Source organism: Vombatus ursinus, unplaced genomic scaffold (assembly GCF_900497805.2).
Source record: "Vombatus ursinus unplaced genomic scaffold, bare-nosed wombat genome assembly UNPS02014810.1, whole genome shotgun sequence".
Lineage (NCBI taxonomy): Eukaryota > Metazoa > Chordata > Mammalia > Diprotodontia > Vombatidae > Vombatus > Vombatus ursinus.
In genome coordinates this window covers 8,704,423-8,727,363 of record NW_020954588.1, presented here as the reverse complement: position 1 = coordinate 8,727,363, position 22,941 = coordinate 8,704,423, and the positions used below count along the sequence as shown (strand labels likewise).

General features: G+C 39.0%; 1 protein-coding gene across 2 annotated transcripts in view; it reads left to right on the top strand.

Annotated features, from left to right (window-relative positions):
* The window catches only part of SLC9A9 (solute carrier family 9 member A9), a 736,009-nt gene that overhangs the window by 183,874 nt on the left and 529,194 nt on the right, over positions 1–22,941 (top strand). The window lies entirely within an intron of this gene.

Sequence of the window (22,941 nt, the reverse complement as noted above, 5' to 3'; positions counted from 1 at the left end):
AGCTATTTGATAGGGACAGAATAGATATTTTGGGAGCTGCACAAACTTTCAAGCAACTGGCAAATTATTGAGCAAAATCCCATCTCAGTACATTGAAGGGTGCTTTAATGGACTGAAAGTGGTACCTCTAAAAGGGCTAGTCTTACATTGAGGCCTTACCATAGGGACTAAACTTAATTATACAGGATGTCCCAAAAGTCTTAGTGTGGTTTTAGGCTATTAAAGATTAAAACTTCACTAAGACTTTTGAGCTACCCTATATCTGCATCTCCCTAGCACCCAATTTAGTGCTTTATATAAGTGCTTAATAGTTATAATAAACAAATGAATGATTTAAATGGTCTCATTACATTATAAAAGTTGGTTTTCTTCTCTTTACAGTAATTTGCTTTGTAGTCATAGCTACTGATTTGAAGTAAAGAGGAAGGAATTGAGTTGTGTTTGAAAGTCAGATTTCTTATAAACCATAAGTAACTGTGGCAACTCTATTTTATTCATTCATTTATTTATCCAATGAACACTTATTAAATACTTACTTTATGCAGATGAGGGAACAAAATGAAGGAATAAAAAAAGTTTAAGTCAGACCATATCTCTGCTGTCTTGATGCTTACATTCTTGACGTGTATGAATTAAGACACAAATACAGATAACTCCCCATTAAACAATATTACACCATAGCTACATTACAGTATTGCAAAGCAAGAGGCCATGTGAAGTCAGAGGGAGCTTGTCACAAAGTCGTGGCCTAAATGTCCTCCATCTTTAAAATGAGAGAAAGGCCCAATGGCTAGTCTTCCTGGCATTTAAAGCTGCTGACAATCATTTTCCAGCTTACCTTTCAGATATGCTATGTTACCACCAACAGGCCCAATTACTATTCCCCAACTCTTTCTCCTACCTCCATCCCTTTGTATAGGCTGTCCCTTATGCCAGGAATACACTCACTTCTTGGCTTCCGATTCCCCAGAATTGTTAATACAGTCTCCTTCTTCAAATAGTACTTTGTTCTATTCCATCTCGGTGGTGTCCAAATCATGTCTTAGGTTTGGAGTTGGAAGGGAACTTAGAGGCCATGAAGCCTAATGCCATCTTTTTACAGATGAGGAAGCTGACTCACAGGGAGAGGTTGAATGACTTTCCAGGGCTATACAACTAGCCAGTGTCTAAGGTGGTCTTTGAAGCAATGTCTTCCCTGCTTCACGTTCATGCCTTTTCTACCAGATTGCACTGCCTCACTTCCATTTTGTGCAGTAATCCCTTTCCTCTCAGCAGGTTGGGTAAGACCTTTCTTATCCTTAATGAAAAGCATGCAGGGAAAAGGACCCAATTTTATTAACTCAATAATGTATTGTCCTTTCCCAAGATAATACTAGCCATCCACATTGGTATCATTCTAGTTACTTAGTCATATGGTTGTAGACATAGAGTAACTAACTAGAACTATCCAGACCCTAGGAGGCATGGTCGCTACTTTTACTTTGCCACTAGCTGTGTGGCCTTAAGCCAGTCATTTAATATCTCTAAGCCTCAGTTTCTCCATCTGCAAAATGATGTTAGCATGTAACTAGTGATCATAGATTTAGAGACATGGAGGACTTTAGAGGTCATCTTGTTTAACCCTTAATTTTACATCTAAGGAAACTGTGGTTCACAAAGTTTAAGTGACTTGCCCTATGGCAGTGTCAGAACTCAAACCCAGGTTGTTTGCCTTCAAAGTTAACATCCTTTTCACTGCTTCCTAATGCATTAATGGGATTATGGAAGCCAAAGGGAGCGGTCAAGCTGCTTAGTGAGAACTGAGGTAAGCTAAGAGGATTTTTAGCAAGAACATTTAAAAAGAGAGAGTAATTACCACCACCACAATCACCACCCTACCTCCTCCCTCATGGCTTATAATTCTTGTATTAGTATTGAAAGAAGAACTGATCTAGTGAGCCTTCAGGAAAGGATGGAGGTGGCTGTGACTATGTGGATCACCTGGTGCTTTCCTTTGGGCAAGCATTTCTTTGTGTCCCACTAGTACTTTGTGGAGTCAGCAGGTAGGTGGACACTGGTACAGAGGTGGGGATATCATGGTAGCTAGTTGGAGCAGTGTGTAGAGTACAAGGCCTAGAATCAGGAAGGCCTGAATTCAAATTTGGCCTCAAAGAATTCCTAGCTGTTTGACCCTGGGTGGGTCATTTAACCTCTGTTTGCCTGTTTTCTCATCTGTAAAATGGGGATAATAATAGTATTTCTCTCTTGAGTATATTGTAAGGAGCATATGAGATAATACTGGAAAGTGCTTAGCATAGTGCCTGGTATATAGTAAGTGCTATATAAACGTTAGCTGCTATCATCATCATCATCATCATTAGTGTTGTTGTTATTGGGTGTGTGTCTGCCTCTCCCATAGGGAGATTTTTGCATAGTAGTTAAGCTTGCAACTCACCTCAAAGCAGATGTCAATTTACTTGAAGGGTGAATCTATTAGGATGTAGTCATTCAAATTTGGCCTAGAAGACGTATCTAATAAATCATGTTGCAACTCCACTGGATTCTTCTATGATATGTGTTTGAGAGAGCCCAGATGTGACAATTGAGAGACTTTGATTAAATGATCTCCAGGTTGAGCCCAGCTCTAAAGTTCTGAAATTCAATAATTCTAATTTTGACCCAGTGAGTAGGAGGCCCCTGATGCCATAGGAGCAAACAAATACATTGTCTAATATTTTTATTCCTTTTCCTGGAAGTTTAGTCATAATATAGCAACGTGCCTAAGTCAGTCTGTGCTCAATTAATAAAATTTAAAATCTCCAATGCCCCTAAATCCCCTAGTTAATCTTATTTCATAATTATTCATTTACTTTTTCAATTATTTTGTGACTCGGTAATTGATAAAAGAAAACCATGCGCTACAGACATCTTACATTTTTCTCGGCCTTCTCTAAGCTAATTCTCTTCCACTTAGTTAAACTAGGTGTTATCGTCAATTAATATTTATCATTTAGAAAACCACATTTAGATCTGAATCTAACTCTTTCTACGTGACTCAGAGATCCTCTCCACCGATTTTTGGGGAGCTCAGTTGAGGGCTTGAATGATGAACTCTCATTTGATATACTTTACTCATCATGAGAAATTCATCAATAGTACTTCAGAAAAAAAAAAGAATTAAAGAAGGATGTCTCCAAGGTGAATGAGTGAGCAGAGAACTGACAATGTGTGTTACAACATATCTTATTACTCTTGTTTTAAAGCCAGTATTTCTTCCCTATTGCCTTGGTTAATAATAGTTCTATCCTTCATCCAAATATGATTTTGTCTGGAAGTCTCACAGGCAAAGTCATGGGGTTATGTGGCATAGTGGCAAATGCCTGCAATCCCTGCTGCTGGGGGTGCTTAAGCTCTGGAGTCCTGAGACTCGGTAGGCTAAAACTGATTAGGTTTCTTTACCAAATCTGGCACCAGTCTGGTGAACAGGGTAGTGGATAGGAGGGGACTTTTCTGGGGAACAGGGAGTGGAACCAGACTGCCTAAGAATGGTTGAACCAGGCCAGAAATAGAGCAAGTTAAAGCTTCTGTGCCTATTGGTGGTGGGGTTAAGCTCACAAGTAGCTACTGTATTTCCAGTCTGGGCAAAATAGGTAGTTTTTGGTGTTCTTTTGTTTTTCAGTCATTTCCAACTCTTTGTGACCCTATTTGGGGTTTTCTTGGCAAAGAGCATGGAGTGGTTTGCCATTTCTTTCTCCAGCTCATTTTATAGATGAGGAACCTGAGGTAAACAGGGTGAAGGAACTTCCCAGGGCCTCACAGCTGGTAAGCTCCTGAGGCAAGATTTGAACTCAGGAAGATGAGTCTTTCCAACTCCAGGCTTGGTGCTCTATCCACTGTATCACTGAGCTTCCTATAAGATGGAGAGACAGGATCAAACAACGACAAAGCATTATGGGGATCATCTCTTTTATATATAAATACCATTATAGAAGGAAAAAAATTAATGTACTAGATGGGTGAACTAAATTTCATCTTCTCTCTATACTTATCACTTATACTTACTTCCATCTATAATCAGATGTGTTTTGGGATTAAAAAGCGGGGTTGAGAGATTGGTAGGAGGATATTGTGGGAAGAAAGAGAAATAAAGAAAATGGAAGTACTTTTTGTGGCTCTCTCATTTATACTAGTGAGCACTTTGGTGTAGTAGAGAGTTCTGGATTTAGAGGCCAGATACTACAGTCTAAGTCCCACCTATGGGACTGTTGCTGTGTGACATTGCGTAAGGCATTTGTATTCACTGAACCTTAGCTTTTCAATCTGTACGATGAAGACAAAATCTGCCTCACAGGGTTATTGTGAGGAACTTACTTTTGGAGCCTGAAACTACTACAAAAATGTGTACTGTGTTATAATTTGTATTATAGGTCTGTCTGTGTTGGTCTTATCCCCTCTATTAGAGTGTAAGCGGTTTCATCTTCATTTTCTAAGTGCCTGGCACAGTGGATTGCCCATGATAGACAATTAATAAGTATTTATTGAAGTGCATTGAGATAGGCATTTTGGTCAATATTCTAGTATTGCCAATGCTGGCAACCTCCCCAATCCCCCCAGCAGCCACTTATCACTATATCACCCTGCTGGCTTGCCTTCATTAGCCCTGATTCCATTTAGGAAGACCTAGATATCTAAAATGATTATTGGTAAGGACTCTGAATCTCCATTTTGTGTAAAAATGTGTTAGGAAACCTTACCCATCCATATGTGTGGGCACAATTAGAAGCTGAATGTTTTGGAAGGAAATAGAATTGTTCTCTCCTATATATAATATGAAAAACCGATGGGGGTCCCAGAATGCCTCCATATTGGATGGTGGCACAAAGCCTTAAGTAAGGCATGGTCAGGGTATAAATGGATCTCTTAGGACATAATAATGTTCTGCCCATCTGTTTGCTCTTCTTTGTACATTCCCATTCCATTATGGGGAAAAGATGTGCTCAACGGAAGCCAAAATGATCATTTCCCTGTTGTATGGTATACCTGCAGCCTATTTCAGTCATTGCTTGGCTAACAGGAGCTTTACCATTCCTCCAGATGTTATTTTGCTTCCAAAGAAAGATGACTCACAGAGGTAACTATAGGAATCTCTCTCCCTTATGTGCATTGGAAGGTGACTCCTCCATAGCTAGTCTGCATGAGAAGTCAAAATTTAATAAAAAGCATGGTCCAGAGGAAGGAACATTGGCTCTGAAGACAAAGGACTTGAATTCAAAATCCACCTCTGAAACTAACTGTGTCACCTTGGACAAGTCATCAATAAATAAATAAATAAGGAAGTTACACTGAATCAGATATTTTTAACCTATTTTTGTGCCTTGGACCCCTTTGGTAGTCTTTCTAAGAATATTGCTTTTAAAAGCACAAGATAAAGCACATTGGATTACAAAGGAAACCAAGATTAGTGAAAATAAAATTGTAATATATTTTTCCCATCTATTTTCACAAACAACCTGAAATCTATCCATGGATGCATGTTAAGAACTCCTGGTCCAGATCATCTCTGGGTTTATCTCTCAGCTATGGATCTCAGATCATATTATATTTATTATATTATCCATTATATTTAAGATGAATTCTTATTGCTGTTGATTTGCTTAGTCATGTCCAACTCTTCATGAACCCATTTTGGTTTTCCTGGCAAAAGTACTGAAGTCGTTCACCATTTCTTTCTCAAGCTCGTTTTATAGATGAGGAACTGAGGCAAATAGGGATTAAGTGACTTGCTCAGGTCACACAGCTAGTAAGTGTCTGAGCTCACATTTGAACTTAGATCTTCCGGACTCCAGGTCCAGCACGCTATCCCCTGAGCTGCCTCACTGCCCCTAAGCTTAATTAAGCACTTGGAAAATACTCGCGACCCGGTGTAACGTCTCTGATGTTAACAGTAATAATATTAACCTTCATGGCCGAGAGAATGCACCCAATCAACCACAGGTAGACTATTTTCTCTTCTAGATATGTAATTTCATCTGTGCAAGTGGTTCCTTCCCCAACACAAATCATAACCTCACCCTACTAGGAAATTACCAAGTCTGAAAACTAGGAGTTGCTAAAGATGAAGAAAAAGAAAAGATCACCTGCTGGTCAACCATCTGGTTAATGAACCTCTCTAACTAGAGCTAAGCTCATCCTTGGGTGACATAAACATTTGCAGTTCATCACTGGACTTACTCTCGAAGCCTTCCCACCTTGGTAGCCAGGCCCTGCCTGCCCAGGCTTGTGTTTGACAGGCCAAGCCTCTGAGGGTCACCCTCAAGCCATAATGAGGCAGCTCCACTTTGTGGAGAGGAGTATATTCTCATTTTATGAGTTTCCTGTTTCCTGCTTAGATCCAAAATGCCTTCAATTTATATGATGCAGCTGTGGGAGAGTCAACTACAGCTGCACAATTCTGATTTCCAGAAGTATTAGCTCAATGTTCAAATCACTCTTACTTCAAAGACTTGGCTAGCTTCCCTCCAAAAGAATTAACCCAGTGAGTGCTGACTTAAGTGATCTTAGCAATGGGAGGATGTGCAGCCAGCAGGATCATCACAGAGCCATTCAGGACCATAAATATGCACAGGAGTAACAGATTTTAAAACTACAGCTTATGGGTTTAGCACCAAAGGAAGTTGAGTTTATATCACCTGCATGCCACTTACTGACTGTGTTGCCTTGGACAAGTCACATAATGTCTCCAGACCTGTTTCCTTATCTATAACTAGGGTGTTATAGTACCTAAAACTAGAGTGTTAGATGACTTTTAAAGCTCTTTCTGACTCAAAATCCATGAGTCACAATCTCAGAGAAAAGAAGCTATTCCTATGTCCATGAAATAGCATATATAAAATGTAGTGTTTGAATAAAATCAGGCCATTTCTTTTCAATATGATGAATTGAAAATGTTTGAAGTTTTCTTTCTGAGATTGCCATTACCATCATTACTTTCTTTCACCAAAACTCAAATGCCATATAAACTCATAGCTTTGGTTCATAAGCAAAGGGAATTGGAAAGCTAAGTGGATACCTGGATCGTTTAATGAGATTATATTTTCCATCAAGGGTTGCCATGGCCACCTTTTTTGGGCTCAAAACAATGTCACTGCTATCTCATCCTGTCGCATGTTATCTCACTCTAAGATTATTTGAGTCAGTGCCCAATGGAGTGATTCCTTTGGTTGATACAACAACAACAAAAAAAAAAAGTTTTTTTAAAAGATCCTCTGATTGTTAATTTCAGTTTTAGTCTAAATGAATAAAGCATTTATTCAGTGCTTTCTGTGTGCAAGACAGTATGCTAAGCACTGGGGATATGAATAGAAAAGTAAGACAATCCCTTCCCTCAAAAAGCCCCCATTCTAATAAGAGAGACAAGACACATGCGAGGTTTCCCCTGCAAGTCAGAGAGAAAGGTCTCACAGTCCCTGGGGTGTAGTAACAAAGCACATGGTAATGACTCTTCTTTAAGGTCATTTCCACTGATGAATGTCAGTTTCCAATGTTGGATCATTTGACAATGCCAAACGCTTCCGTGATAGGAATTCCCTTTTCTGGGTCTTCAGTAACTGAGGCTGTGGTGTTTGCAGGAGCAGGGGCCAAGCTGTCCCTTCACAAAAGTTACTTCCCAAGATGATGGCTGCAGGCACTGGGCTGGAAGCGTTGCTATTGTTAAGGCTTTTAGGTCCTATTTAGGGTCCTGGGCTGGATCTGTTGGGTCAAGGAGGAGATAGTAGGCAAGGTGGCAGGGATGGTTTGATCTGCCTTGCTGCTTCAACTAGGCTGGCTTTGAGTTGGTTTGGTGTTCCAGATATGCCTGTTTGTGGTTGATCTGCCTCTTAAATCAGCACCTAGCACAGTGGCTGGCATATAGTAAGTGTTTAATAAGTGTTTGGTGATTGATTGATGCATACTCTCATAGAGGTACTATCAGCAGTGAGCTAAGCCTAGCATTGAATAGAAAGTGGAAAGTCAATTAGGATTGCATTAGGGGAATTATGCAGCAGTTGAAAGTATATCCTTTCAACTCTCTCCAAGCTGCTCCTAGGTGGTGAAATGGATAGAGCCTGGGGCTTGATGTCAGGAAGACCCGGGTTCAAATTCTGCCTCAAACATTTACTAGTTATGTGACCTTGGGCAGTAACAACCTCTCTCAGCCTCAGGGTCCTCATCTATAAAATAAGGAAGTTGGACTAGGCCTCTGGGATCCCTTTCAACTCTAAATCTATGGCCTTTGCCTATTTAAATAATTTGCCCAAGGTCACATAGCCAGTATATGTTAGAGGCAGCACTGAACTCAGGTTATCCTGACTGTTAAACCAGCTTTTTATCCACTATAGCATGGGTTCCCTGTCTTTGTTTCTGGCATCACAATCATTCCCTCCTATGCCCTCTCTCCAACCCCAGAACTGTCCCTTGTCAAGCAAAAGTCACTAATATAGCAATGCCATTAAAGTCCTAATTGAGAACTTGTATTTGTAGAAAAGGAGATGGAATGGTCATGGAGAGAAAGTGAAGGGTAACAGATGAAAGGAACAGTGTCTTGAGTATCAGTGGTCCTGTAATTCCATTGGTGAAGATATTCTTCTGCCTTGGTTCAGAATACAACCTTTTCTCACCTTATCCTTCACTTCTTTTGTCCATGTCTTCACATAAATCTTCAGAGGGTCCACCAGATTGAATAAGGATCTTCCTCTGGTGTTATTATCATGTTGTAAGTACCAATGGGGCATGTAGATGGTAAAACCATTATCCCTAGCTCTTGTTACACAATTGTTGCTTCATCTTTTTCTTCCCTCAGGCAAATGTCTCTTTGATGATGTCTTTTTCATCACTTCTCATGCAAAATTTACTACAGCCTACTTATGCCCACTATAAAACTTCCCACTATCCTTTGGGACCCACAATTTTATTTTTCAGACATTATGGTATTCTATAATTCATTGCCATATAGCTTCAGGATATTGGTGTTTTGTTTTGTTTTAAGATGAATTTTTCTTTCAGGGAAAAGTTAATAATATTGACAGCTCTGAGCAATTTCCCAATGCTATTCATCATATTTTCTTCTATTCAATTATGAGCCTAGCTTATTGTCCATCCCTAGCATTTCTGAAAGATATGTATCCTGATGGGCTAGCTGTAGGGACTGTCCATGTAGCTGTCTGACATAATCTACACAATATTTTTCATCCACTTGATTTTTCCCATGTATATTATTAGGTCAATCTATTCTGAATGATCACGTATCTTATTGAAGTTCTATAGTGTTCAGGACTGAACATAATTAACATGATGCCACCCACAAACAGGAGCAACTATGGAACTTCAGCCTGTACAGGCATACCTTGGAGATATTGTGAGTTCAGTTCCAGACCACCCCAATATAGCAAATATTGCAATAAAGTGAATCACATGAGTTTTGTTTTCCCAGTGCATTTAGAAGTTTTGTTTATACTATACTGTAGTCTATTAAGTGTGAAATAATATTATGTAAAAAACCAATATATACCTTAATTAAAAATACTTTGTTGCTAAAAATACAAACCATCATGTGAGCCTTCAACAAATGAAAATCTTTTTGCTGATGGAAAGTCTTGTCTCCATGTTGATAGCTACTGACTGATCAAAATGGTGGTTGCTGAAGATTGGGGTAACTGTGGTAATTTCTTAAAATAAAGCAACAATGAAGTTTGCTGCTTTGATTGAATCTTCCTTTCACTTGAACATTTATAGGCCATAATAGCATTGTTAATTGGCCTGATTTCAATATTGTGTCTCAGAAGATAGGGAAGCCCATGGAGAGAGAGAGAGGTAGGGGAATGGCTGGTATGTGGAGTAGTCAGAACATGCACACATTTATTGATTTATTTTACTGTCTTATATAGGCTTATTCATGGTGCCCTCAAACAATTACAGTAGTAATATCAAAGATCACTGATCACAGATCACTGTAACAGATATAATAATAATGAAAAAGTTTGAAATATTGTGAAAATTATCAAAATGTGACACAGAGACACAATGTGAGTGCATGTACTTGGAAAAATGGTGCCGTGGACTTGCTCAATGTAGGGTTGCCACAAACCTTCAATTTGTAAAAAAAAAAAATGCAGTGATTGCAAAGCACAATGAAGTGAAGTACAAGAAAATGAGGATAGGTATAGGAAATTCCTGTCTTATTTGGATACTGTGTAAGACACACACTGGAATGGCAGCCAACACTTTTAGCTCTTTTCCTTGTCTGATGCCTAGCTTAATGTTGACAGAAAATACTAGGGGAGGTAGGAAGTAAATTGCCATAGTCACATCTATCCAGAAATATTTTAAGATCTTAAAATATATATCATATAATATGTCATATGGAATGATATATTTTAATATAGAAAACAATATAATCTGTGACATTTTATAGTATATCACTATTAATCAATCAACATTAATATATTGTATATGATGTATTATATATTGTGATTTCCTATATTAAAGTATATTACATACAAAATATAATGATATGATGTGGTGATATGATGTGATGTTGCACTAAGATTTTTGAGACACCTATATATCTCTAAGATATAAATGTAGGAAGATATGGAAAACTACACATACCGTGGAACTTGGTTATGTTGGTCAATTTTTCCCCCCCTTCTTTTGTATTCTGTGTTATAATGGATGGCTCTTTAAGGGGAACAGGGTAAAGTTATTCATTATCTAGTTTGTGACAGAAAATTGTCCACAACCCTTGCCTGTTTCATTCTCCTTTTCATCAACCACATCCTTGATATGGTCATAAGCCATTCCTGGAAATTTTATAGCTATTAGAATGATGGCTCCAGTGATGACCCAATAGCCCAGTGGCTACACTAATACCCATGAAACACCTTGAATAACTCCCATGGGGGAACCGAGAGAATCTTGGATTTGAAGTCAGAAGATCCCAGTTTAAATCTAGGCTCAGTTACTTATTGCCTGTGCAACTCATCCAGGTCACTTAACGTCTCTGCGCCTGAGTTTCCTCATTTATAAAATGAGGGGTTTGGGATTGATGATCTTTGAGGTCTCTTCTAAGTTCTCTGCTTCCATGTCTTTGGGGCAAATCCTCTCTGGAAGATTTATGGGAGAATACAGTATGCTAAGAATTATTCCCGATACCAAGGTGTTGTTGAGTCATAATCTTCACCAGCAGAAGGAAGAGTCACACTACAGACACCACAGATTCATCAAAGCATTTTTTTCCATATGTGAAAATATGCCCATCTGCAGAAAAGTATTCCAACCCAAATTAAGCCTGACATAAATGGGCACTCCTAAACTTCAGAGAGCATTTAGGACAGAATTCGAACTGTGATTTAGGACAGAATCCTCCACACTGTGCTCCATGTTGCCATGTTCCAGATGTGATAAATAAGGATTTTCTATGGAAATTTTGATCTGGGTAATACTTTCCCTTCTAAAGTATTAAATATGAGTTGGTAACATAAAATCATCATTTACAGTAATTTTCAATATGAAAATATTACTTAACTATCTGTATTTTCATCTACATTTCTCTGACCCTCTTTTATCCTATCCTTTGTATATTTCCAGTGCCCCACCTTCCGCCTATATTTCAAATTTCAGTCAATTCCATGCCCAAAATCAGTTTGAGGGAAACTGGGTTAAGATCATTCAAAACCATTCAGAATTTTAGATCTAACTAGAACTAAGGAGAATACACTACCCAAGTAGTCCATTCAGCAAACACTTCTTAAATCTCCCAATTTTGTATAAGGTAGAGTGTCATGGTAGATAAAGAACTGTCCTTGAAGCCAGGAAGACCTGACTTTAAGTCTTAGCTCTAATACATACTGACTTTGTGACCTTTGGTAAGTCATTTAAATTCATAGTGGTCTAGCTAACCATCAAAGACTATAAGTTTCAGGGCACTTGACTCTTAGTACCTAGGGAGGGCAGGGAATCCACATCTGGGAATTCCTTACACCAATGGAATCTCAGATCCATTTCCTACCCTCATTGCTATTCCTATCCCTAGCTCTTAGTTCTGGGGTTGGGGATGGGGAGGACAGATAAGAGAGGTCAAGTTGGTTTTGCCTTTCTTATTCTTCCAAAGGATCAGAACAAAGTTCTTAAAGCCTTACCTCCTCAGAAATATCTGCTAATGATTATTATTATTATGTTGTTTCCTCTCGCTTATTTCCAACTGAAAGTCATTTAGCATTTGTATTTAGGATCGCATTTTCAGATCCTGTCATCATTGTTTTTGAAAATTCTTAAATTGTGTAGGACCCTTCAGAGATTGCATATGTCCAAGGTGTTCATTCTTCATTCTTGAATAGGACCAATAATATCAGGAAGGTGATATCTCACCTTGCACATGAATTGGATATAAATGAGGCAGAGCTTCAAAAAGTCATATGTCCAAGTGGGCAGACACAGACCACAACAATTCATTTTAACATTTATTAAATGCCTACTCTATATTTATTATTATAGTTCTTTCAACACACTAATATAGGACCTACTGTATTTCTTTATTTATAACTAAATTGTGTCCTCACAGTAAAACATGAGAGCAGCAATTGTTTCATTTTTGTATTTGCATCCCCAGTACCTGGCAGAGTACCTGGCATATGTTGGGCACTTAATGCATGTCTGTTGATCGATTGATGTTTTAACTGATTGATTGGATGTCGGGATAGAAAAAATAAAAACTAAGTAGGCTCTATCTTTTGTTCCATTCTGGTGGAGGGAGGGGGGGAGGAGGAAATCCATCAGATTTACATATCAATAAATGTATATACAAAGTAAGGAGGGAGAGGGTGATAACAGTTGGAGGGATGATTCAGGGAAAGCCCAAAGTAGAAGCTGGTATCTGAGTCAATCTTTGAAGGAAGCATTCCAGACATGGTGTAAAGTTACATAGGTGAGAGATTGAGGAATTATATATTTTGAGCTAGCAAGGATCTTGAAGGCCATTGAATTGAACCCTCTTGTTTTAATAATGAGGAAAATGAGACCCAGATGATCACACAGGTAGTCATAGGACCTAGATAGTTTGATGGTCAGGAGAAGTGGGAATTTGCTGCCTTTTCCCCATTTGTCAGGGAAGATCTAACAAAGGCGGCAAAAGTGAGGTTTCAGGAAATGTTTGAATGAAGGAGGCGAGTGGTTTGCCAGATGATAGACCTAAGGCATGCAAATTGAGAAAAATCAAGCTGAAAGGAGAGTAGAACCTAGGTCTTCCTAACTTCAAATCCAGGGCTATCTCCACCATACCAGGCTTCCTCTCATGGATGGAAGGCTATGCACCAGCAAGAGCTATATTAAGCCTTTTGGAATCATCCAATCCAAAAACCTCATGTTGGTTCATTTTATATATCCAAAAATAAAGGAACCAAAGAAGATATTTAGCCAATTGTCTTGTTCCTCTATTTAATTCAACACATGTTTATTAAGTATTAAATATGCTAGGGTCTGGGGACAGAAAGACCAAAAAAAACGCAAATGTACCATATGCCTCAAGGAGCTGACATTCTATTTCACATACAAGGTGGAAAGAAGAGGAGTATGGTGATGATTGGTGGGCAGAGATGGGTAGGGAGTTTCTGATATAGGGAGCATCACTAGAGAGCCAGTAGGGTAAAGAAAATGAGACTGAGAGAACATTAAGTCTCTTTCCCAGATGCAGAGCTAATAAGTCCTAGAAATTGTTCAGCTCCAAGTAAACCAGGCAGCATCCTGGTTCATATAGATGTCTGTTATTGGCATTGTCTGGTGCCTCCTTAGACTTCCTTATTGTAAGACCCTTAACAAAGAATTCACCTATACTTCCAGTGAAGAAAATAATAAGTGTTTATGAGTTGCTAAACCCTCTTCAACTTATGCAAGTCATAAGCATTATTCTCTAAACAATGGATTTTTTTTTTCCCTGTGTGCATAAGGAGTTAGGAAAAAATAATTGCCTCTGATTCAGTGGGTTATAGATTTTTAAGACTGCCTATTCTTCAGTTGGGATGCCCACAAAACTCCCATTGATTTTGAAGTTCATTTAGGAATTGATTGATGGATAGAACCTTTTTATCTTTAAGATTAATTTGAAAGCAGCTATCCACAAGGGTGAGAGTTTTAATGTCATGCACCACAGTAAGGGTCCCATGCCCAGAGCATGAAATTTTCTTATGAAATCAATGTGTCAATACTTCAGTGGGTCTGTGATCTTATTGATGGGAATTGTTCCTCTGCTAAAGCAGATTGTGACCTATCCATAGTTTCTGATTCTGTGTATATCATCCTTTTTTCATAAATTTCTCTAAACCCTCCATAGAATATGGACCCAGTTGCTTGGGGGTCCTTCACTTAGGTTTCCTGACATATCATGTAGCACTCAAGCTTTCTATTATTCTCAATACATAACTGTATTCTTTTTCTGATCCAGCACAGGACCATAGTCTTAGAGCTGGAAGGATCCTTGAAGCCATATGGTCTAACCATCTCATACTACAGATGAGGAAATAGAGATGTAGAGAGATGGGAACTTGCCCAAAGTTAGACAGGTAATACAGGCAGTGGAGGAATTTGACATCCTTCAAATTCAAATTCAGCGTTCCTTATACTGTACTATAGTATATATATATACATATATATATATATATATATACATATATATATATATATATACTTATACTGTACTGCTATCCCTAATTCACAAGTTATCACTGGAAAATATGCGACAGCCTACTTACATGCAGCAGGTATCCTTTCAGTGCCTTTGGGGACATAGTGACAAATGTTGGGAAACCCAGGTAGAGAGAAAGGGAAAGAGTTCTAATAAACTAGATTTGTTTTTTGAATGGTAAAGCTGCCCTGGGGTGACCAGATTAAATGTTTGTTGGAGATGAAGGGAAGTCCAGGGAAACAAACTCATTTGAAAATTCTCTTAGTCTCTGCAGGTCTCAAAAAAGTAATAAGGTGGGGATGGAACGTGTGATAAAATCAGGGAAGTACCCAGGAATCAAACATTACTTCCATATCTCCAAATGTATCATGTCCTCAAGGCAGCAAATATAAAACAGATATGAAAGAAAGAGAGGTAGGCCAGAAGGGGGAGGCAGCTGGAGCTTTCTGGGAATGTGGGTAATTGAACTGTGTGTCATCTGCAGATTCCAGTCTTTCTTTTTAATGGGCTAGGGCTTCTCCCTAAAATTATCCAAAGCCCTGCCCTAGTAACAGCAATCATTTTGGATTTTGTTCTACTAAAGAAAGAAGACTAGAGACTAAGGCTAGGAGTTTCCCAAACATTACACCAGATCTTCTAGCTATGTTTGAATTTAATGTTAGTTTCTTCCAGGGCCTAATTTATTGCTTTATTAATTATTACACATAACCAATTACTAAATTACAAGTGAGGCAACACACATCTTGCACAAAAATCTCAATATATTAGACTTTTGTTTAGAAAAAGAGCTATTTTCCCAAGGATTTAGAATACTTCATCCTAAATTCCCTAACTTACAAAAGGGAATTTCCTATGATCTGACCAGAAAATGGTACTGTTCTTGGAGAGGCAGTAGAGGCCATGGTGCTGGGCTTGAAGCCAGGAAGATCTGAGATTGAATCCTGCCTTGGGTATCTGCTAACTGAGTAACCCCACCACAGTACCACCTCGCTCCCTGACAAGCTACAAATCACTTGTCAGGCCTCAATTCTCTCGCTTCTTTAAAAAGTGGTGGTAGTAATAATAATAATAATAATAATAATAGCACCCACCTCACAGGAGTGTTATGAGGAGCAACTGAAATAATTTAAGTGTTTGTACACCTTAAACCACTATAAAACTGTGAATTAATTATGAAGTGAGATTTTTGATCTCAATTTCTTATACAATAAAGCCAGATGTGGCTCAGTAGGTCTTCAGACACCAGTACTAGACATTTCTAGTGGGAGAGATGGGCTTGGATGGTAAGCATAAATTTCCCCCCTCCAGATGTCTTGAGCACAACTTGACTCATCTAAAGAGGTCAGCCCTTCTGCACAAACAAGACAAGAGAGGTTGCTGGCTTCTGAGCAGTGCTGCTTTCAGAACACAAACTTTATAGGCCCTTAATGGCCCTGTGGCCCCAGTCCTGTGCAAACTAACCTCTCTGTCATCGTTTTAAAGGCATTTTTAAAGCTTAAAATAACATGATTTAGTTTTAACAAATTTAGTAAAATAGTCATTCCTCCATAATTTTAGGCAATTTTAAGAATAACTGATGCTTTAATAGATTTCAAAGTTTTTAAAACATCTTCAATGCATTGCCTCATTTGAGCCCGTGTGGAGATTACTACATATAGCCATATACCTTCATTTTACAAACGAGAAAATTGAGATACAAAGAGGTTAGGTGATTCACTCATGGTTACCCATCTGGTAGTTTTCAGAGGCAGGATTTGAACTCAGGACCTTCTGATTCCAGAGTCAGGACTCTAACTACCATACTAGCTCTACATAGTTCTGCAAAAAATACAAGCATAGGGGATAGAGCCAAGATGGTGGAGTAAAAGCAGTGACTTGCTTGAGTTCTCCCCCAAACCCCTCCAAATACCTATAAAAAAATGGCTCTAAACAAATTCTAAAGTAGCAGAACCCACAAAAAGACAGAGCAAAACAAATTTCTAGCCCAAGCCAGCCTGGATGGTTGATCGGAAAGGTATATTGCACCAGGCTGGGAGAGCAGCGCAGTTCGGGCGTGGGTGCACAGGCTGCAGCAAGCCTGGAGCAGGCCTCAGAGGACTGAATGCTGGGCAGCTGTGGCAGTTTCCAGACTTCTCAACCCACAAACACCAAAGACAACTTAGAAGGTTAGTGGGGAAAGTCTGTTTCTGTGGAGAGAGAGAAGCTAGATCCCAGCCGCAAGTCCAACTGCTTCCTGAGCTTCCAGCCCACAGACTGAGGGAGAATCGGGGGGCTGATCAGAGGGGTTTGCAGGGATCTCTTCACCAGTGCTGAGGCAGGATTCTCTTGCTTTGCCCATGCTTGGATCTGGGTCACAGTTCTGGGTGGCAATCCTAGGGCGAGGAGGAGTGCTGGTGTGGTGGAGCTTGTAGTGGTGGTGGAGAAGAAATCCTCTTCACAGTTCCAAGACAGAAAAGAGTGCTCATAGACCAGAGCACAGGCCAGGAGAGGAGTAAACACCTCGCCCTTGATCATAGCAACTTGGAAGAACTGAAAATTTACAGGTCCCTAGAAGTATCTCTGAAAATAGCTGCACAAAACCCCTGAAGCTTGGAACAGTATATTCTCCACACTGGAAACAGACTCCTACCTTAACAAAGAGTTTATAAGTCAAGTAACTGGCCAAGATCATGAGCAAGCAGTGCAAAAAGAGTCAGACTATATTATCTTACTTTGATGACAAAGAAGACCAAAGCATATAACCAGAAGAAGACGACGAAGCCAAAGCTCCCACATTCAAAGCCTCCAAGAAAAATATGAATTGGTCCCAGGCCATAGAAGAGTTCAAAAAGGATTTTGAGAAGCAAGTAACAGAAGTAGGGAAAAACTGAGAGTGATGCTAAAAGAGACCCCAAAAAAATACTGAAGAAAATAACACCTTAAAAAATAGCCTAACCCAAATGGCAAAAGAGGTCCAAAAAACCAGTGAGGAGAAGAATGCCCTTATAAGCAAAATTGGTCAAATGAAAAAGAAGTCCAAAAGCTTACTGAAGAAAATACTTCCTTAAAAATTAGAATGGAAAAATTGGAAGATAGGGACAATTTGAGAAATCAAGGCACTATAACACTAATCCGAAGGAATGAAAAAAATAGAAGAGAATGTGAAATATCTCATTGGAAAAACAACTGACCTGGAAAATAGATCCAGGAGAGAAAACCTAAAAATTATTGGACTATCTGAAAGCCATGATCAAAAAAAAAAAAAGAACCTAGACATCATCTTTCAAGAAATGATCAAGGAAAACTGCCCTGATATTTTAGAACCAGAGGGTAAAATAGAAATTGAAAGAATCCACCGATCACCTCCTGAAAGAGATCCCCAAAGGAAAATTCCTAGAAATGTTGCAGCCAAATTCCAGAGTTCCCAGGTCAAGAAGAAGATATTGCAAGCAGCCAGAAGGAAACAATTCAAGTATTGTGGAAACACAATCAGGATAACACAAGATTTAGCAGCTTCTACATTAAGGGTCCAGAGGGCATAGAGTATGATATTCTGGAGGGCAAAGGAGTTAGGACTACAACCTAGAATCACCTACCCAGCAAAACTGAACATAATCCTTCAGGGTAAAAAATGGTCATTCAATGAAATAGGGGACTTGCAAGCATTCCTGTGAAAAAGACCAGAGCTGAATAGAAAATTTGGTCTTCAAATACAAGACTCAAGTGAAACATGGAAGAGGTAAACAGGAAAGAGAAATCATAAGAGACTTATTAAGGTTGAACTGTTTACATTCCTGCAGGGAAAGATGATATTTGTAACTCATGAGTCCTTTGTCAGTATTAGGGTAGTGGGAGGGAAAAAAATTATATGTTTGTAAAGATAGATAGATAGAGGGCACAGGATGAGTTGAAGATGAAGGGGTGATATCTGGAAAATAAAATTAAGGGGTGAAGATTATACTGGGAGAAGGAGAAAGGGAGAAGTAGAATGAGATAAAATATCTCACATGAAACAGACAAGAAAAGGCTTTTACAGTGGAGGGGAAATGGGGGAAGATGAGAGGGAATGAGTGAATCTTATTCTCATAGGATTTGGCTTAAGGAGGGAATAACATACACAATGGAGTATGGAAATCTATCTTACCCTACAGGAAAATAAGGGGGAAAGGGGACAAGAGAACAGGGGGTTGATAGAGGGTGGGGCAGATTGAGGGAGGGGATAATCAAAAGCAAACACTTCTGAGGAGGGACAGGGTCAAAGAGAGAATAGAATAAATGGGGGGTAGGATAGGATGAAGGGAAATATACTTAGTTTTTCACAACATGACTACTATGGAAGTGTTTTGCATGACTACACATCTATAACCTATATCGAGATGCTTGCCTTTTCAATGAGGGAGGATTTGGAGGGAGGAAGAGAGAAAACTTGTAACCCAAAGTTTTAAAAACACATGTTAAAAATTAAAAAAAATTAAAAGAATAAAAATAAAAATGGCATTCTTGTGGAAAAAAAATACAAGCATAAATTCTTGCACCTCCCATTTGTGGACTTCAAGCTTATTATGAATCAGCAGTATAACAGCCAAAAGGTAGTATGACCTCAGACTTATCAAGTGAGGCATATGTCCATGTCTTGGGAAATGATAGGCCTTCTGCATTATTTTTCCGCTTATTGGCATCTTGTCAGCAGCCATTCAAAAGATCCCTCTTCCCCATGCATTAAGTGGACAAGAAAATAGCCACAGAATAGCTGTATATGCTCTGAAGTAGAGAATGGAGGTCCTCTATTCCTTATCATCATGAATTTCCAGATGCATACTCACCATCTTCCGCCGGAGGGCATTGCGTCAGGTAGAGTATGCTTCTTGTACTCCTAAGGACTAGACTCTCCTTGGCCAGCCCTCTATTATACTAGATGATTGTGGCTGCTGCTGCTGCTGCTGTTGCTGCTGCAGCTGATGATGATGATGATGATGATGATAGTGGTGATGATGATAATGATGGTGGTGATGGTTACAATGATGATGACAATGTGTTTAGTGCTTTACATTTTGGGAAGCACTTTCAGTGCATTATGTAAAGCAATGTGCCTTAAATTTGAAATCAGATTTCATATATATATATATATATATATATATATATTTTAAGATTGAGAAGGTTTCATAGAATTCTAACCTAAACAGGAGAAGATGAAACTCAAATACAGTGAAAAGTGGATTCAGGTTTCCAAGCATGTGGATTTAAGTGGCACTTCAAGGATTTTTTTTTCCTTTTCTTTTTGGTCCCAACTTGTGATTTCATCTGTCAGGTGAACCCCTACTAGCGAAACCCTTCCATCAACATAGCTCAGTAACTCAATTATTATTGAACTGAAGATGAAAATGATTAAGCCAAGTTATCATACAGAATGGCATAATTTAGTTATTTCATGTGTAGTCCTATTAAAAAAAAAAAACTTTAGAAAAACTATGATCAGGTCCCCAGAGTCACACAGACTTCTCTTAAGTGGGCTTGGGCATACTTTGTTCTAAATTTCCTTGGCCATGATAATAGTTTTTAAAAAAAGCACATTGCTGAGGAATGATCTTGCAAGGAAGCAAACAGAAGAATGAAATCGTGAAAAGCTCACAAAAGCTCAAGGAACTAAGACTAGAAATATGCTTGATTTGCCATAACCACAGGGAGTGGGTGAAAGACACAAACCAGTAACTCAAGAAAATCATGACTTCTATTATAAACACTAAATAAGGTATGATTTTACCTAAAACAAAATTTCCACCCCTGAACAAAAAAAAAAAAAGTAGTTTAAAGTACCTAGAAAGCTATCAAGATATTTGCAGAAATCATTGCAAACATTCTGGTACCATGCTGTATTTTGAAATTGGCATGGCATGACGGAAAACACTGCATTGGGAGAGTCAAGAGATCAGGCAAATAATTTAGCCTGCCATGCCTTAGTTTCTTCATCTGTACAATGGGGGTATTGGTTCCCAGTTTCTTTTGAGCTCTTAAAAATTCTCTGCTTCCATGGAGAGTATATGAACTAGCGTGTAGAGTGTACACTTTAAATCATGGCTAAAAATAGTGGCTGAATCTGTAAATTTTGGATAGCTCATAGGGCACTGAGTGGTTAAGTGAGTGATCACAGAGCTGGTGTTTGTCAGAGGAAAATCTTGAACCCAGATTCTCTAACTTCAAGACCAGCACTCTATACTCCATACTGCACACCCTCTCTAAATGGCATTTGTTTGGATTTTGTTTTGGCGGGTCTAGAGATATAATTTTATTGGTTTAGGAAACTCAGTGATAAAATTCCTTCTGTCAATATGCTCTGCACTGTAGGCTGTAGAGAGATGCCAGAGGCATTAAGAAATTAAGTAATTTGCCCAGTATCACAGGGCTGAGATATATCCAAGGAGGAACTTGAAGTATACCTTGGGATGTCGAGGAGGTAGCAGCATCTCCTAGTAGCAGTGTGATGGATGGGGTCTGGATGCGATGCAGTCAACAAAGCCCTCTGAGGGAGGACAGGAAGCACTTCCAAATGGAAAGGAGGTAGACAACTTTGAGGCTGAAGCCTGGAACACTTCTTTGATCTTTGGGGACAGCCATTGCCTACCATGGAGCCCAGTGCCTCAGGCTAAGCAGCCTCTGCTGCCACCCTGACTACCTGCGCCCTTGAGGCTACCACAAACGGTCACTCCAGTGCCTTCTCACACTGGGAGCTTCCTCTTCTCTGTGGCCTTCTTACCCTGGAACTTCTTCCCACCTCCCCCCACCTTGCAGCCCCATGCTTTAGTCAAATTGTCTGCATTCTTCTCCTGGCTCTGTTTCTGATTCTCCAGACTTCGCCACAATGCCTCAACTGCCTTCTCCCCCCGAAAGTTCTCTCATCCTCTGAGGCCTTTTTGCCTTATTACATCCCTTTGCCCTTGTGATAATCTTCTTTCTTTGGTGAGTTCCACTCAGGTCCTCCATTTCAGGGAAGGGCTGCCGGCCAGCGATCCTTCTTTCCTCTCCTATCTCTACTCCTGCCTCACCAGCAGATACCTCCCCTACCCCCAAACCCCTTTAATATGTAGTTTCCCATCATTAGAATGTAAGCTCCCTAAGAGCAAGGGCAGCCTTTCTTCTTGCTTATATGTAAAACCAGGACTTATCACAGTGCCTGGCACTTAACAAATTAAGCACTTAATAAGTGCTTATTGACTGGGCTGTACTTTGGTTCTCTAGCTAGTAGGTCACATTGTCTCTCTCCTCTTCATCAAAACAAAAACAAAAACCTAGCATTTGTTTTAATAAAATTCTTTAGGTACAGGTTTCATGCAATCTTTCTATACTTACATATGCCCATGTTGCTTCCTCTATTAAAATGTAAACTCCTGTTTCATTTCTGCCTTTGTATCCCCAGGGCTTAGCATACTGCCTGGCACATAGTAGGTACTTTAAAAACTCTCATTGATTGGTTAATACTTTTTCAGGCAGGAACTTTCATGGCACATAGTAAACACTGAATAAGTGCTTATTGATTGATTCACTGATTAAATATTGACACTATGAAATAGGGCTTCTGGTGGACTCTGCAGTTCAATGAAACAAGCAGTCCATTTTTAATTTCTTTTTATGATTATAGTACTAGATTTTCATAGATTTTCCTAATCTGGCCTACATGCAGCTATGTGGTTTGACTGATCAAGATTAGGAATATAGTATACATAATATAGATGCTTTACTCTGCTTAGACCCTGTGTATAAATAAGTTAGTTTACATTTAATTCATAGGAAGAAGTTAGAATCAGGTAGTATAGAATCACGCAGTATAGAATCATGGCATCTGAGTTGGAAAGGCTCTAAAGGCTAGTTCAGCTCTGGGAATTTATTCTCACCCTCCTGTTTTACAGATACAGAGTGTGAGGCATAAAGAACCTAAATGACTTATCCAAGGTCACATAGCCATTCCCCAAACTCAGTACCAGAGCACATTTAAAATTTCATATAAGTGGGAGAAAACACAGCCTGTCTTTCCTTAATCCCATTTATTGTTAAATCACTATGAAAGAGAATGAGAAGGTTTAACAAGGGCAATATTTAATTAAACTCACTATGATGTTTTTGTAGTTAAAGACAAATAATGGTTTTAGTCATTACATGTAGGTCATACCTCTCTACTTTCTCTGGCAGATGAAGTATGCACAGTAATAGTGAGTGTTTGATGGGGTACAGTATGCTAGAAGTTGACTTTTCAAAAAAAAAAGACTTCTAGTACATGT